Below are 15,328 nucleotides of genomic sequence, written 5' to 3'. Positions count from 1 at the left end.
ATACACATTTCCGTGACGGTAATACATTGAATAGGTTAATGAATCAGGAATTCGAAAGCTCACTGATCCATCATTCAGCCTTCGCCTGTGAATCTGAGTTTCTGTGCACTGCAGGCACAATGATGTCACTACATTACACCTGTAGTATGGAACCTCAGTACTCACACTGCACAGACCGGAGCAGTGCACCCGGGAACGGGGTTGGTTGAGTAGAGTGTGTGTGTGTTTTTTTTCTTAATATCAAGAATTATGGGGGCATCATATTAAGTGAAGGGCCGTTGGCGCTCTCATACAGAGTGGGCGGCTGGTGGGGGCCATTAAACTGTGTTGTGTGCTTTGATGGACTTTAATGGCCTCCATACTGAGTGTGTGTCCTCATTTTGTTTAGCAGGCTATTGTGGCCATAATACTCTGAGGGGCTGTGGGGGCCATCATACTTTGTGGGTGCCATTATACTGTGTTGGAGCCTCATTCTGAGTTACATGGGCATACAGTAGAACAATTTCCTGGTGATGAGTCAGATAGTGATAATTAAGTGAGAAATACAAATTTTTGGTCTACCTGGTGACTTGAATTGATATGGTTTTGTGTGACCAAAGGTAGACATCAGATGGTACGTTCTGAAGGAAAACAAAGATATAATAGCAGTGGGAATCTGGATTCCAAGGCGAGAGCATAGCAGAGACAAAGAGCAGAGAGTGGAGTAGAGAATGAGATCTTGTGAGGATCGGAGGTTGTGTGTAGGGAAGTACCGGGAGACTAGGTCACAGATGTATGGAGGAGACAGGTTGTAGATGACTTTGTATGTCATGGGTAGGGCTTTGTACTGGAGTCTCTGGGTAATGGTGAACCAGTGAAGGGATTGACAGAGGGGAGAGGCTGGGGAATAGCGAGGGACCAGGTGGATTAGTCAGGCAGTAGAGTTTAGTATAAATTGGAGTGGTGCGAGAGTGTTAGAACAGAGGCCACACAGAGCAGGAGTCGAGGCAGGATATGATGAGGGCATGGACTATGGTTTTTGCAGATTATTAAGTAAGAATTGTACGGATCCGGGAAATATTTTTTAGTTGGATTCGGCAGGAAGTAGAAAGGGCTTAGATATGTGGTTTGAAGGAGAGATCAGAGTCCAAGGTTACCCCGGGGAAGCTAGCTTGCAGGACTAGGGAGAATGAGCAGTCATTGTGGTGAGATGTGATCTTGAGAGTAGAGCAGAAAGTTGACCTTCCGTGATGGCGGAGAAGCTGGTTTTGGAGGAGGAGGGCTGAGTAGATATGAGCAGGGGCTGTGGGGGTTGTCGGCCAAAGCTTTCTCTGATGTTATCAATCTTCTGCTTGAAGAATGAGGCAAAGTCTTCAGCTGAGATGATGGGGGATGGGGGAGAGAATTGAAAGTGTTGAATAGCTGTTTAGGGTTAGGAGACAGGGAAGCTATGACATATGAGAAGTATGTTTGTTTTGCTGCAGTGAGTGTGGACTTGAAAGTAGTGAGGGCCTGTTTGATTGCGATGAAGTGCTCTTTGGAGTGGGATCTTTTCCATCTCCTCTCAGCAACTCTGGAAGCCCGCCTCAGTTCTTTAGGCAGGCTAGTGTACCAGGGTTGCCTGTTAATTTTGTGAGCTTTGGTATGTCTGAGAGGGAAAGTCGATTTGAGAGATGCAGATATAGTGGTGTTACATAAAGCGGCAGCATCTGCATTGTGTAAGGAACTTATGTTTGCAAGAGGGAGAAGAGACTCGGAAAGTGAATGTAGATCAAGGTGTTTAAGATTTCTGCGAGGGTGTGCAGGTTTGTGGAGTGGGGATTGTGCACCTGCAGCTCCCCCCACAGACCCCACCAGCCACAATGTAGTGGCGAGTATCTTGATGAAACATTTCCTAATAAATGGATTGGCCGAAGAGACCCACTTGATTGACCGGCACGTTCACCAGACTTGACCCCAATGGTTTTTTTCTTTTGGGAAGTACTTAAGGACAAAGTTTATAGTCGAAAACCAAAAAGTGTCAGTGATTTGAAAAATTACATAAGAGTCATTTCAAGAAATTAATACCCAAAGAGACTTGTGCAAAAAAGTTTGTCAAAGCGTAAGAGGCAGACTTCAAAGCTGTGCAAATTGTAATGGAAAACAGTTTGAGCACCTGCGTTGATAAAATTTAAGGGCTTTTGTATTATTGTTCAGAATAAAATTTAATTGTCAATGTTATGCTTGTGTTAGTAACATTTATTTTGATTCATATATAAAATTATATGTATTATTTTCTGGTCACCTAATTTTGGATCATTCCGTATATATATATATATATATATATATATATATATATATATATATATATATATATATATATATATGTGGTGTAGCTGCCTGTTATGTGTCGTGTTGAGGGGAGATTGACTGGTATTTGAAGGGAGCAAGTGGTTTTTTGAGCGGTATCTGGAGAAAAAAAAAAAAAAGGATATTTGTCTGTGGTATAGTTCACGTTTGTCGCCTGCGATACGATTTCCTCTCTGGTGGAGAAAGTAGGGGTACTTAGCCTGGAGTGATTGACTCGGCGTGGCCTAGAGTGATTTGACTCGGCCTGGTACCGGCACGGAGTCTGGAGTGAGGGACTCGGCCCGAAGCCTAGTAAATTGATTTTCAGCACGTAGCCTAGAGTGAGTGACTCGGTACGGGGCCTGTTAATTGGATTAATACGAGGTGTTTTATTTATTTATTTATTTTTATATATATATACGGAAATCAGACAGGGACCACGTGGCAGGACGGAGACAGATAGAAAGTGTGTGCTGCAGACTCAGTTTTCCTTTAGAATATCAGGTTTGAGTCATCCTCCCCCATCTTATTGTTTGTTTTGTGTTTGTTATCTTGTTCATGTTAAACAATGTAAAACGCTTATGGAGTTGTGTGGAATGCCAGAAGGGGGGAGGTTACAGACCCTGGAGTGGAAGACTGTCTTAAAACAAAGAAAAGGTATTTTAGAAGATAATGGATTGTTGTCTACTGCTAGGGCATGGGAAAGAGTCTCTGAAAGTTTGTATAGAGAATATTGGGTAGAAGAGGAAAGGAAAATGGACAGAGTTTTGAGTTATGTGTATTACAAAAATGTATCCTGTGAGCGGCCACCGCCATATAATGGTGGTGATGGTGGCACATTGCCATGTGCTCTTTCTGGCGGCAGCCATTTTGTGGATGGCAAATGTGTTGTATCTGGCGGCCGCCATTTTGTGGATGGCAAATGTGTTGTCTCTGGCGGCAGCCATTTTGTGGATGGCAAATGTGCTGCCTCCGGTGGCGGCAATCTTGGAACGTTGCCTCAGATCATACAAACTGAGCCATATCATCATGTAACTGACAGAAATCTGGCTAAATCGAGTGAGGCACAATACAGGAATATACACACGACTTTCGGTGGTGAACATACTAGGCAAATGCTACACACCACAAGACCAGATCCTTTTTACCCAGTAATGACCACTAATGGCCAGTACTATACTCCTTCGGGAAGTGAACAGGCTTTACCCATGTTCCCTGTCACAACGGTGTCCAGTGGGCCACCGACCTTTTCACCTAACAGTCCCATCGTGAGCCCAGCTATTCTTCCACCTGGATCATCCCCAGCACCGACCCTTTCCACTGTCCCTTCCACTGGCAACTCAGCCGCACGTCCACACAAGTTACTTCAAGCAGCGACTTCTCCTCCCAACATTTCCGCTACAACAGCACTCTCAGGCAGTCTACCTAACTCTATTCCCAGTACCTCACAGCCTCTCTCGCAGCCGAGCGCACACCTGTATGGAACGGTGGCCACTGAACCAAGGAGGGGCTCAATCTGGGGAGGGAACACCAACATCACAGGAAGCACGAAGGGGAGGGAATGTTGGCAACCCATTTTTGACAAGGAACTTCCTGAGGGACCCTTGTTAGTGGTGGGTAAGGGTGACATAACAACAATGGAAACGGACGCTATTGTTAATGCTGCCAACCCTCGGTTAGAGCACAACGGAGGTGTGGCTAGAGCCATAGTGGAAGCAGGAGGGGCGACTATTCAAACTGACAGTCGAATCATTGTTGAGTCGCGTGGTCAGATAGCTGTTGGGGACATAGCGGTGACTAAATCTGGAAATCTTCCTTTGTAGAATGATCATACACGCTGTAATCCCTACTTTTGACCCTATTCATCCAGATGTCAGTGCTTGACAACTACGCGCGGCAATAACTCGTATCTTAGAATATTAGTGAGCAGATTGAGACCTTGACAATTCCTGCCATTGGTGTTGGCATCTTCGGGTTCCCTGTTCATGCATGTGCAAGGGAGATTGTTGGAATTATAATGAACAAGTGTAACCCTCCAAGCATTTGCTGCCTCTCTGAAATCAGGTTAATTAGTAATGAGGACAGGACTGTTAAAGCTTTTAAGACTGCCTGCATGACCTGCACTCCACCCCATGATATAGGAGCTGCCCAAATAGAGCCCCTCATTCCAGGACTGTTACCTCCTCCTGCTCCTCATACACAAGTAATTACACCTGTACTTCCTGTGCCATCTCTACTCCCGCCTCGGGTGCCACCACCAACCGTGTCAACGTCAACGTCCTGAGGAGCCCACCCTTTATGTCAAGTTTACACCCCAGCAAGCTGTTACTCTGCTGAACCAACTCCCAGATCCAGAAAAACAGCCGATGCCTTTCTATAGAAGCATGCTTCAAATCCAAAGGAATTACTCAGCCACATGGCAAGATCTCATTTCCCTGGCAAATCTTAAAGCAGGCGATGCATATTGGCCTGTTATGGACACTTCATTTAATGATGCCTCACTTGTCAGTGACACTACATGGGACTCCTGTAGGATGTCTTAATGATAGCTAAGGGATTCGAAAAAACACTCCCTGAGAAATCTATGACAACCTCAAACAGAAAGACCCATATTCTATGGACTGATGTGCAATACCAAACCCAGAAACCCCATTATCTCGTACCAAAGATGTCTGTTTCAATTGTGGTAATTCGGATCACCAAAGACGGGATTGTAGGGCCCCTCTTCAAGGACGCAGCTTCAGAAGCCGCAATAAGGATAATCGCAGATTCAACTATCCTCGACGCAATGACCAATACTACGAACGACCACCACAAGCTCGGATACATCCAGATACCAATCACACCGCTGCTCTGATGGATCTAAATATCCAATAGGACAAGGTCAAGCCCGTGTCCACTACTTTGGCTTCTATATCTGGTCCAATAGCCAAAGTAACTATCAACGTTCAAGACAAACCCTTACCGTTCCTTGTGGACATCGATGCAGCCAGAAGTGTTATCAGATTACAGTACCTGCCTTTTCCCAACCTGATATCCTCTGAAGCCGTGACATGCGTGGGAGTAGATGGCAAGCCTACTTCTAACAAGCTCACCCGCAAAATACAGGTTGGACCATACGAAGATGTGTTTATGCTTCTTGTGGTGTCCCCCACTTGTCCTACTAACCTTCGGGGAGCAGACCTTGAAAAGTTAAGAGTGACCATCGCCAATTCATCAGATGGTCTCACCATCACCATCACTGACCCGCTCGATCCGAGTGAAGAGTGTCAACTTCAAGCTGCACCTCTGCTCATGATGATGGACAAAGCTGCTAATACCACCTCAAGTGTTCCGCCAGAAGTGATGTCACAGGTCCCATCTACTCTATGGTCTACTGGCCCTGAAGATATTGGACGTCTTGCTGTACCTCCGGTACGGGTCATTCTCAAACCTGAAGCTCAACTCCCTAGTGTGCCCCAATACTCACTCAAATCAAGGCCCTCCTGGAAAATGGGGCACTAGTCAAATGTAACTCTCGCTGTAACACGCCCTTGTTTCCAGTAAAAAAAAAGGACATTAAACGGAGAAGCCCCGAAGTACCGTATGGTTCAAGATCTCCGCTGCACCATCCTCAACCCGTCCATGCTACTTCCTCTTTCCAGGGGGGATGTGGATGATGATACTAATGCTCTAGATGAAGATGCCTTTACACACTCAGAGGATCATGATTGTCTCAAACAGATGCAGGAAGAAGCTGCCTCCAAGAGAAATGTGTCTGAAGACCCACTCCCGCATGCTGACCTGACGTTCTTCACCAATGGTTTCAGATATGCAGATGAAACAGGAAGATTCCATATGGGATATGCCATGGTTACACATGACAAGGATTCATTTAGAAAAGAGAAACCAGCGGTGTACGTGTCTCCAAGACACTGAAGAAGGGCCTCAAAGCCCTCTTATGAAATTTATCTATTTACATCAAGGCAAGACACCGGATGATGAAAATAAGTCGTGGCAAGAAGCAGGAGCTAAAAAAGGATGAAGATGGAGTCTGGAGGAAGAACAAAAAGATCTGTCTACTTCGTAATCTGTACCCCTCGGTGACAGAATGGGCATACGGTATCACCCATAGAAGCAAGAATCAGATGAATGACTTGATTTGGAAGACCTATATGGCACCTGGAATTTCTACTGTCACCCAAAAATATTGCAAGTCCTGCTTTGTGTGTGCAACATGCAATCCAGCACTGCCTCAGAAAGTTACTCAGAAATATTTAGCTAAACCACTCTATCCCTTTCAAAGAATTCAAATCGATCATATTCAAATGCCAAAAGTAGGGAAGTACGAGTATGTACTGGTAGTGACTGACATGTTGTCGGGATGGCCTGAAGCCTATCCAGTAACCAACATGACTGGCAGAGTGACTATTAAGAGACTCATGACCTGAGGTAGTGTGCAGATATGGAATCCCAGAGGTAGTTGAGAGTGACCAAGGACCCGCATTCACTGCAGCACTGACTAAGGAACTATGGACATTGGTAGGGGCCGATTTGGGTTTGCATACTCCTTATCACCCCCAGAGCAGTGGTAAAGTAGAAAGGCTAAATGGCACCTTGAAAAACAAAATATTGAAAGCCAGTCAGGAGGTCAAACTTCCTTGGACAGACATTTTGCCCATTGCCCTATATTTAGTCAGAAATACTCCGAGGGGTCCCACTAAACTTACACCATAGGAGATTCTTTTTGGGGGGCCTCCAAGGTTGGGTCAATATTTTCCACAACAGCTAGCCTTAGGAAGTGATACTCTTGTAAATTATGTCATCGCCCTTACTAAAGAATTGTCACTAACACATGCTTTAGTTTTATCATCCAGTCCAGATACAGATTTTAGTGAAGGTGCTCACACTTTCCAACCTGGTGACTACGTGCTGGTAAAGAAGTTCACCAGAAAGACATCCCTGGAGTTGAGATTTGAGGGTCCCTACCAAGTGCTCCTGACCACTCCTACTTCAGTCAAAGTTGAAGGAAGACTGACGTGGATACACGCCTCCCACTGCAATAAGTTTATGCCTCCATCAGAACCTTCTCCATAATGTTACATATCCTCTACTTTGTGTGTTGTGCCATTCTATACTTATTTGTAGGAGCACAACAGGTCGCAATCACCCAAGCAAGAGAGGTGATCACGCACTGATGGGTGAGGGAACCACAGTAGGGACAAAAGGTTAATAAAGTATTTAGGGGGGACTGTTGAGGAGAGCCATAGGCTCAAATACTTAATTAACCTCCAGACATAGGAGTTTGAGAGGAAAGACCCACAAAGTGTATTATTTCACCTTACATAAGGTTGTATAGATCAAAAGATGGCGGCCATTTCCTGTTTCATCACACCATGGGAGAAAGCTGCATTCTATAGAAGGACTAATCAACCACAGAGCGACACATCGCATGGACTACGCCCCCCTGATTACCTCATGGATCACGCCCCCCCTGATTACCTCATGGATCACGCCTCCTGATGACCTCATGGATCACGCCCCCTGATGACCTCATGGACCACGCCCCCTGGACTAACCAATCAATACAGCTGGTTACTCACATTCTGGGCTAACCGAGCCCACATACAGTGTTTATATAAGTCTATGTTCGGGTTCAATAAAGACACTTGGAGCTGTGCCATAGCTGATCAAGGAGAGCTTACATCCGACTGTGTGGGTGTCTGATGTTATTCTTTCGTGCATGCACTTGATCATATTTATTAGGCCAGGAGCAGGAAACTAGTGAACATACCAAAGTGTTCACCCTAACATTTGTACCCCATATACCACACCACACACCATCAAGATACGGGATGTACAACATCTGAAACAACGAATACTGGAAGCCTGTGCTAGCATTTCTTCTGTGGTGTTGCTATCGGTGTGTCAAGAGTGGGAGAAGAGGGTTGCATTGACAATCCAACACAATGGGCAGCACTTTGAACACATTTTATAAGTGGTCATAAACTTGTAAAAAACTCATGAAAGAATAAAGTTATGTTAAAAGCAAGCTCACCATTGTTTTTCTTATGAAATTCTCAATAAGTTTGATGAGTCACATGAGTCCCATTAAAAAAAAATAAAGTCGGATCCAAAATGGCCGACTGCAAAATGGCCACCATGGTCACCACCCATCTGGCAAAGTTTCCCCCCTCCCATATACTAATGTGCCACGAACAGGAAGTTGATATCACCAACCATTCCCATTTAATTCAAGTGTATCCATATAAATGGCCCACCCTGTATATATTGCGTCTTATAAACTGTACTCGGAAATCAACTGGGAGCTGAGGTTACCCGTATGGCCCCTACAGGGGATGTTTGGCCTACTTATAATGCTTTGGACTGTTTTAGCTTGTAACAAAAGTTAAGTACCGACACGTGTAACCGGTTCTTGACTGCATAATACAGAAGAAGCATCCATGAAGTGTTGTGCCTGCTATCTGATGTATATCAAGTTCTTGTAAAGTTTATTTTTGGACTTTGACCTCCCTCATTCATCTCCATACCATCTGGTCCGGGTTATATATATATATATGGTTATATTTATGTTTTATATTGGGATCTGTGATTTCAGTCTACTCCACTGTGTATAGGATGTCTATAGGATAATAGAGTATAGTAAAGTTGTTATGGACGTGACTCAACCAATATTGTGCAGTGAGTCTGTTGTTCCTATAGTGACGGATGTTTCTTGTTGCTAAAACTGATTTTTTTTTTTCATGTTAAACTTTTTTTAAACAACTCTCCTTTGTGCGATCATACAACATACAAGCCTCTGCTTGCTCAGATGATGCACTGTACTACTGTAGTGCGGTGTATCATCACTGCCTGTCACTGTAATACTAACGGCCCCATACACATGAGATAAGTGGTGGCTGAGCTGTCATTTGGCAGACGGCTATCTCTCCTGACTCCCCCATACTCACAAATATTCCAGCTTTCCTGTGATCTGTATGAGAGTCACCTCCAGACTCCTCTAGTGGTGGATTATCTACAGGAAAAACAAACGGATTAGCCTATGAAATTCAGGATGCCAGATCTTTCTCTGCCCTGAAATCATCTGTCAGGAGGCCCCCAAATACATTATATAGTCAACCAACTTTCATGCAGCTTTAGTCTAATGTGTCTGGGGGCTTTAACCCCTTAACTACCCTTGCCGTATTAGTACGCACATTTGCGTACCCCCCGTTCAGTGAGGGCTGCTGCGCTGAGCCCTCACTGAACCGAGCACATGTCAGCTGATTCTTACAGCTGACATGTGCCCGCAACAGCCCCGGGTGGAATCGCGATCCACCCGCGGCTGTTAACATGTTAAATGCCGCTGTCAATCTCTGACAGCGGCATTTAACGCGCGCTTCCTGGAAGCGCGTCCTAAGCCCCGCCCACCGGCGACCCCGTCACGTGATCGTGGGTCACCGATGAGTGGGCATGACAACCCAGGGTCTGCAGCAGACGCCTGTGGTTGTCATGATCTGGTCGCTATGAGCGCCACCTAGTGGTCGGCGCTCATAGCACAGGACCATTTCTGCTGCATGCAGGGGACCTGCTCGTCCCCTGTATGTAGCAGAGCCGATCGGACAGTTGCTGCTTCTAGTCTCCTATGGAGACTATTGAAGTAAGTAAAAAAAAAAAAAAGTTTTTAAAAATATAAAAAAATATAAAAGTTTAAATCATCCCCCTTTCGCCCCATTCAAAATAAAATATAAAAAAAACCCGTTCAGAATTGCCCGATCTATCAATATAAAAAAAGAATTAATCCGATCGGTAAACGGCGTAACGAGAAAAAAATTCTAAACGCTAGAATTATGTTTTTTGGTCGCCGCAAAATTGCAATAAAATGCAATAACGGGTGATCAAAACATCGGATCTACCCCAAAATGTTATCAATAAAAATGTCAGCCTGGCGCGCAAAAAATAAGCCCTCACCCAGCCCCAGATCACAAAAAATGGAGACGCTACAGGTCTCGGAAAATGGCGCCATTTTTTTTTTTTTTACCAAATTTTGGAATTTTTTTTTCACCACTTAAATATAAAAGAACCTATACATGTTTGGTGTCTATGAACGTGTAATGACCTGTAGAATAAGAATGGCAGGTCAGTTTTAGCATTCAGTGAACGTGGTAAAAAAAATAAATAAAAAACAACTGTGGTATTGCATTTTTTTTGCAATTTTACCTGACTTGGATTTTTTTTCCTGTTTTCCCGTACAGGATATGGTAAAACTAGTAATGCCGTTGAAAAGTACAACTCGTTCCGCAAAAAGAAGCCCTCACATGGTTATATTGACCAAAAAATAAAAACGCTATGGCTCTGGGAACAAGGGGAGCAAAAAACGAAAATGCAAAAACGGAAAATGCTCCGGGGCTTAAGGGGTTAAAAAGTAACTTATTGGACGCTTCCTCTGGCCCGGCCTAATAGACTTTTGTACATTACAGGCCCATGCACCATTATTAGGCATTTATATATCGTAGTAAAGGCCCTGTCACACATAACGAGATCGCTAGCGAGATCGTTACTACGTCACGGTTTTGAGATCGCTGGAGAGTCTTATCGTGATCGTTGGGGAGCCGTCAAACATGCAGAACTTGCCAACGATTTCGGCCGCCCCAGCGATCTAACTAACGATCTCCGTGGTCGTTGGGGCGCTTTTACACAGCAGCTATTTCAACGATCCACACCTTGATAGGAATTGTACTGTGTCACAAAAGGCCCTGTCACACATAACGAGATCGCTAGCGAGATCGTTATTATGTCACGGTTTTGGGATCGCTGGAGATTCGTTTCATGATCGCTGGGGAGCTGTCAAACATGCAGAACTTCCCAATGATTTCGGCCGCCCCAGCGATCTAACTAACGATCTCGGTGGTCGTTGGGACGCTTTCACACAGCAGCTATTTCAACAATCCACACCTTGATAGGGACTGTACTGTGTCACAAAGGCGTGCATAAAATTACTTTTCCGCGTCCCCTCATCTCCGATTGGTGAACGCTACTGCGTTCTGATTGGGCGGCCTTCTTTTAACACAAGATCACCCACCAGACGGGATCGCTACTGGATCTCCAGTCAGATGGGAACACTGGTGTGTGCATTGTTCCTGTACAGATGTATGGATGTCCATATATTTATATGAATATATATATAGAGATGTAAATGGCCATTTATGTGTATGCATATCTGTATGTTTGAGAGTATGTATGTGTATATATAGTTACCTGTATACGTATGTGTATATGAGTGTGTGTGTATATATTTATATACTTAAAAATATGTATGAGTACATGGATGAATCTGTTTACATACGAGTACACGAATGTATATGCGTGTATGTATGTATCTGTATACGCATGTGTATACATATGTATATACAGTACAGACCAAAAGTTTGGACACACCTTCTCGTTTAAAGATTTTTCTGTATTTTCATGACTTTGAAAATTGTACATTCACACTGAAGGCATCAAAACTAGGAATTAACACATGTGGAATTATATACTTAACAAAAAAGTGTGAAACAACTGAAAATATGTCTTATATTCTAGGTTCTTCAAAGTAACCACCTTTTGCTTTGATGACTGCTTTGCACACTCTTGGCATTCTCTTGATGAGCTTCAAGAGGTAGTCACTGGAAATGGTTTTCACTTCACAGGTGTGTCCTGTAAGGTTTAATAAGTGGGTTTTCTTTCCTTATAAATGGGGTTGGGACCATCAGTTGTGTTGTGCAGAAGTCAGGTGGATACACAGCTGATAGTCATATTGAATAGACTGTTAGCTGCTTTTTTCTTGTCATAATACAAATTCTAAGTAAAGAAAAATGAGTGGCCATCATTACTTAAGAACTTACTACATAAGAAATGAAGGTCAGTCAGTGCGAAAAATTGGGCAAACTTTGAATGTGTCCCCAAGTGCAGTTGCAAAAACCATTAAGCGCTACAAAGAAACTGGCTCACATGAGGACCGCCCCAGGAAAGGAAGACCAAGAGTCACCTCTGCTTCTGAGGATAAGTTTATCCGAGTCACCAGCCTCAGAAATCACAGGTTAAGGCTGTGTTCACACGATGCGTATTTCATGCGTTTCCGCGGCGTTTTTGCAGTTGCGTAAACGCCGCGGAAACGCATGAAAAACGCATGGTAGAAGGGAAGCAATGTTCCCCAATGGAAATCCGCATGTGCTGTGCCCATGATGCGGATTTTTCCGCAGCGTTAACGCTGCGGTCAAAAATCCGCAGCATGTCAATTAATTTTGCGGAAACGCGGCGATTTCGCCGCCATTGACTTGCATTAGAACGCGCCAATTCCGCAAGACTGCATCTGTACTTGCGTAATTGGTGCGTTCTAATGTGCGGATGGTACCCGGGTGTGGAGGAGAGGAGAGTCTCATCCACACCCAGGTACCATTAAAAAAGCTGTAAAACAAGAATAAAATAAAAAATAAATGTATTCTTACCATCTGTCGGCCCGCGCAGCGCTCCTGCTTGGTTCCCGGCACTTGCAGTGAGTTGTAGGACCTGCGGTGACGTCAGAGTCATGTGACGGGTCACGTGACGCTGACGTCGGCAGGTCTTTCAATTCAAAGTTGCCGGCGAGGGAGAACAGATTGAGCAGGACAGCGCGGGCCATCAGAGGTAAGTATATACACTCTCTCGGTTCACACTGTATAAATCCATGCTGTTTGCATGGATTTATATAGTGTGACCTAGTTATCAAGCACTTTCCAGGTGATGCTAACATCGCCTGGAAAGCGCTTGTCAATCTGCATGCGGAAACGCATGTGAATCTGCATGTGGATCCGCATGTATTCTGCAGGAAAAACGCATGCACAATCTGCATGCGTTTTTTCTGCCAGGGAGATGCAGAAATGATGCAGAAATTTTCTGCTTCATTTCTGCATCGTGTGCACATACCCTAATAGCAGTTCAGATTAGAGACCAGGTCAATGCCACACAGAGTTCTAGCAGCAGACACATCTCTACAACAACTGTTAAGAGGAGACTTTGTGCAGCAGGCCTTCATGGTAAAATAGCTGCTAGGAAACCACTGCTAAGGACAAGCAACAAGCAGAAGAGACTTGTTTGGGCTAAAGAACACAAGGAAGGACATTAGACCAGTGGAAATCTGTGCTTTGGTCTGATGAGTCCAAATTTGAGATCTTTAGTTCCAACCACCGTGTCTTTGTGCGAAGCAGAAAAGGGGAACGGATGGACTCTACATGCCTGGTTCCCACCGTGAAGCATGGAGGAGGAGGTGTGATGGTGTGGGGGTGCTTTGCTGGTGACACTGTTGGGGATTTATTCAAAATTGAAGCCATACTGAACCAGCATGGCGACCACAGCATCTTGCAGCGGCATGCTATTCCATCCGGTTTGCTTTTAGTTGGACCATCATTTATTTTTCAACAGTACAATGACCCGAAACACACCTCCAGGCTGTGTAAGGGCTATTTGACCAAGAAGGAGAGTGATGGGGTGCTACGCCAGATGACCTGGCCTCCATAGTCTCCAGTCCTGAACCCAATCGATATGGTTTGGGGTGAGCTGGACCGCAGAGTGAAGGCAACAGAGCCAACAAGTGCTAAGCATTTCTGGGAACTCCTTCAAGATTGTTAGAAGACCATTTCCGGTGACTACCTCTTGAAGCTCATCAAGAGAATGCCAAGAGTGTGCAAAGCAGTCATCAAAGCAAAAGGTGGCTACTTTGAAGAACCTAGAATATAAGACATATTTTCAGTTGTTTCACACTTTTTTGTTAAGTATATAATTCCACATGTGTTAATTCATAGCTTTGATGCCTTCAGTGTGAATGTACAATTTTCAAAGTCATGAAAATACAGAAAAATCTTTAAATGAGAAGGTGTGTCCAAACGTTTGGTCTGTACTGTATATATATGGACTGCTTACTGCGGTGACTACTGCTACTACTGAAAGAATGAGAAACAAAGCTTTTGCATAGTAGAACATACAGTTTATTAGACACATCTGTACAGAAATGTCAGTAGTGTAGAAACATGAGTAGCTGCCCACTATAGGTTCTGATGCTGCCAAGGAACAGCACCAGGACCGTTAAAATACTGGCAGTAGTTGTCGCGGCAGATCTTCGCATCATGGGTGTTTCTGCCATGTCCCACTGGTTGAAGGCCTGCAATTGCAGGATCGTTTGCACGCCATTCACTGAGCTCCACTTCCCCATTGGCTAGGTCCACAGAGTCCACGAAGCGAGCCGGACAGTACGTAATTGTATCACGTCGACACAGAAAGTTGTGAAGCGTGCAACAGGCCAAAACAACACCGTCTATTGATGTAAGCTTCATGTTAATTGGCGTATGAAAAACTCTGAAGCGGTTGGCCATGATACCGAAGGTATTTTCTACAAAACGACGTGCCCTTGACAAACGATAATTGAAAATTCTTCTTTCCTGGGTAAGACTTTTTTGGGGGAACGGTTTAATAAGATTGGGATGAAGTGGGAAGGCTTCATCGCCGACAAAAACAAAATTAAGGTTACCTGTAGTCTCTGAGTTGGGAGGCAAGTGTAGGTCACAGTTGTCCAATCGCTCTCCAAAAAGTGTGTGCTCTAAAACACCACCATCAGAAACCCTGCCGTTCATGCCAACATCTACATTTATAAATTCGTAATTGGCGTTAACAAGGGCCATCATGATGATGCTGAAATAGCCCTTATAATTATAAAAATAGGATCCGCTATTTGGTGGCTGAGTGATTCGGACATGTTTCCCGTCCAAAGCCCCACCACAGTTAGGGAACTGCCACAGCTGCTCAAAATCAGAGGCAATCTTTTTCCATTCCTCCTCCGTGTTGGGAAACTGTATGTAACTACGTAGACTGTGGTAAATCGCATTACATGTCTCCGGAATTAAAACGCTGAGCATGGGCCTTGAAATGGCTGCAGAAAAATGCAAGTCTTGGAGTGAGCGTACGGTGGCCAGGAATCTCAGTGTGACTGCCAATCTTTCATCTGCCGGAATGGCAGCACGCATCGATG

This window comes from Phyllobates terribilis, unplaced genomic scaffold (assembly GCF_046119375.1).
Source record: "Phyllobates terribilis strain yellow unplaced genomic scaffold, ASM4611937v1 Scaffold_56__1_contigs__length_8794411, whole genome shotgun sequence".
Taxonomy (NCBI): domain Eukaryota; kingdom Metazoa; phylum Chordata; class Amphibia; order Anura; family Dendrobatidae; genus Phyllobates; species Phyllobates terribilis.
This window is presented reverse-complemented; position numbering follows the sequence as displayed.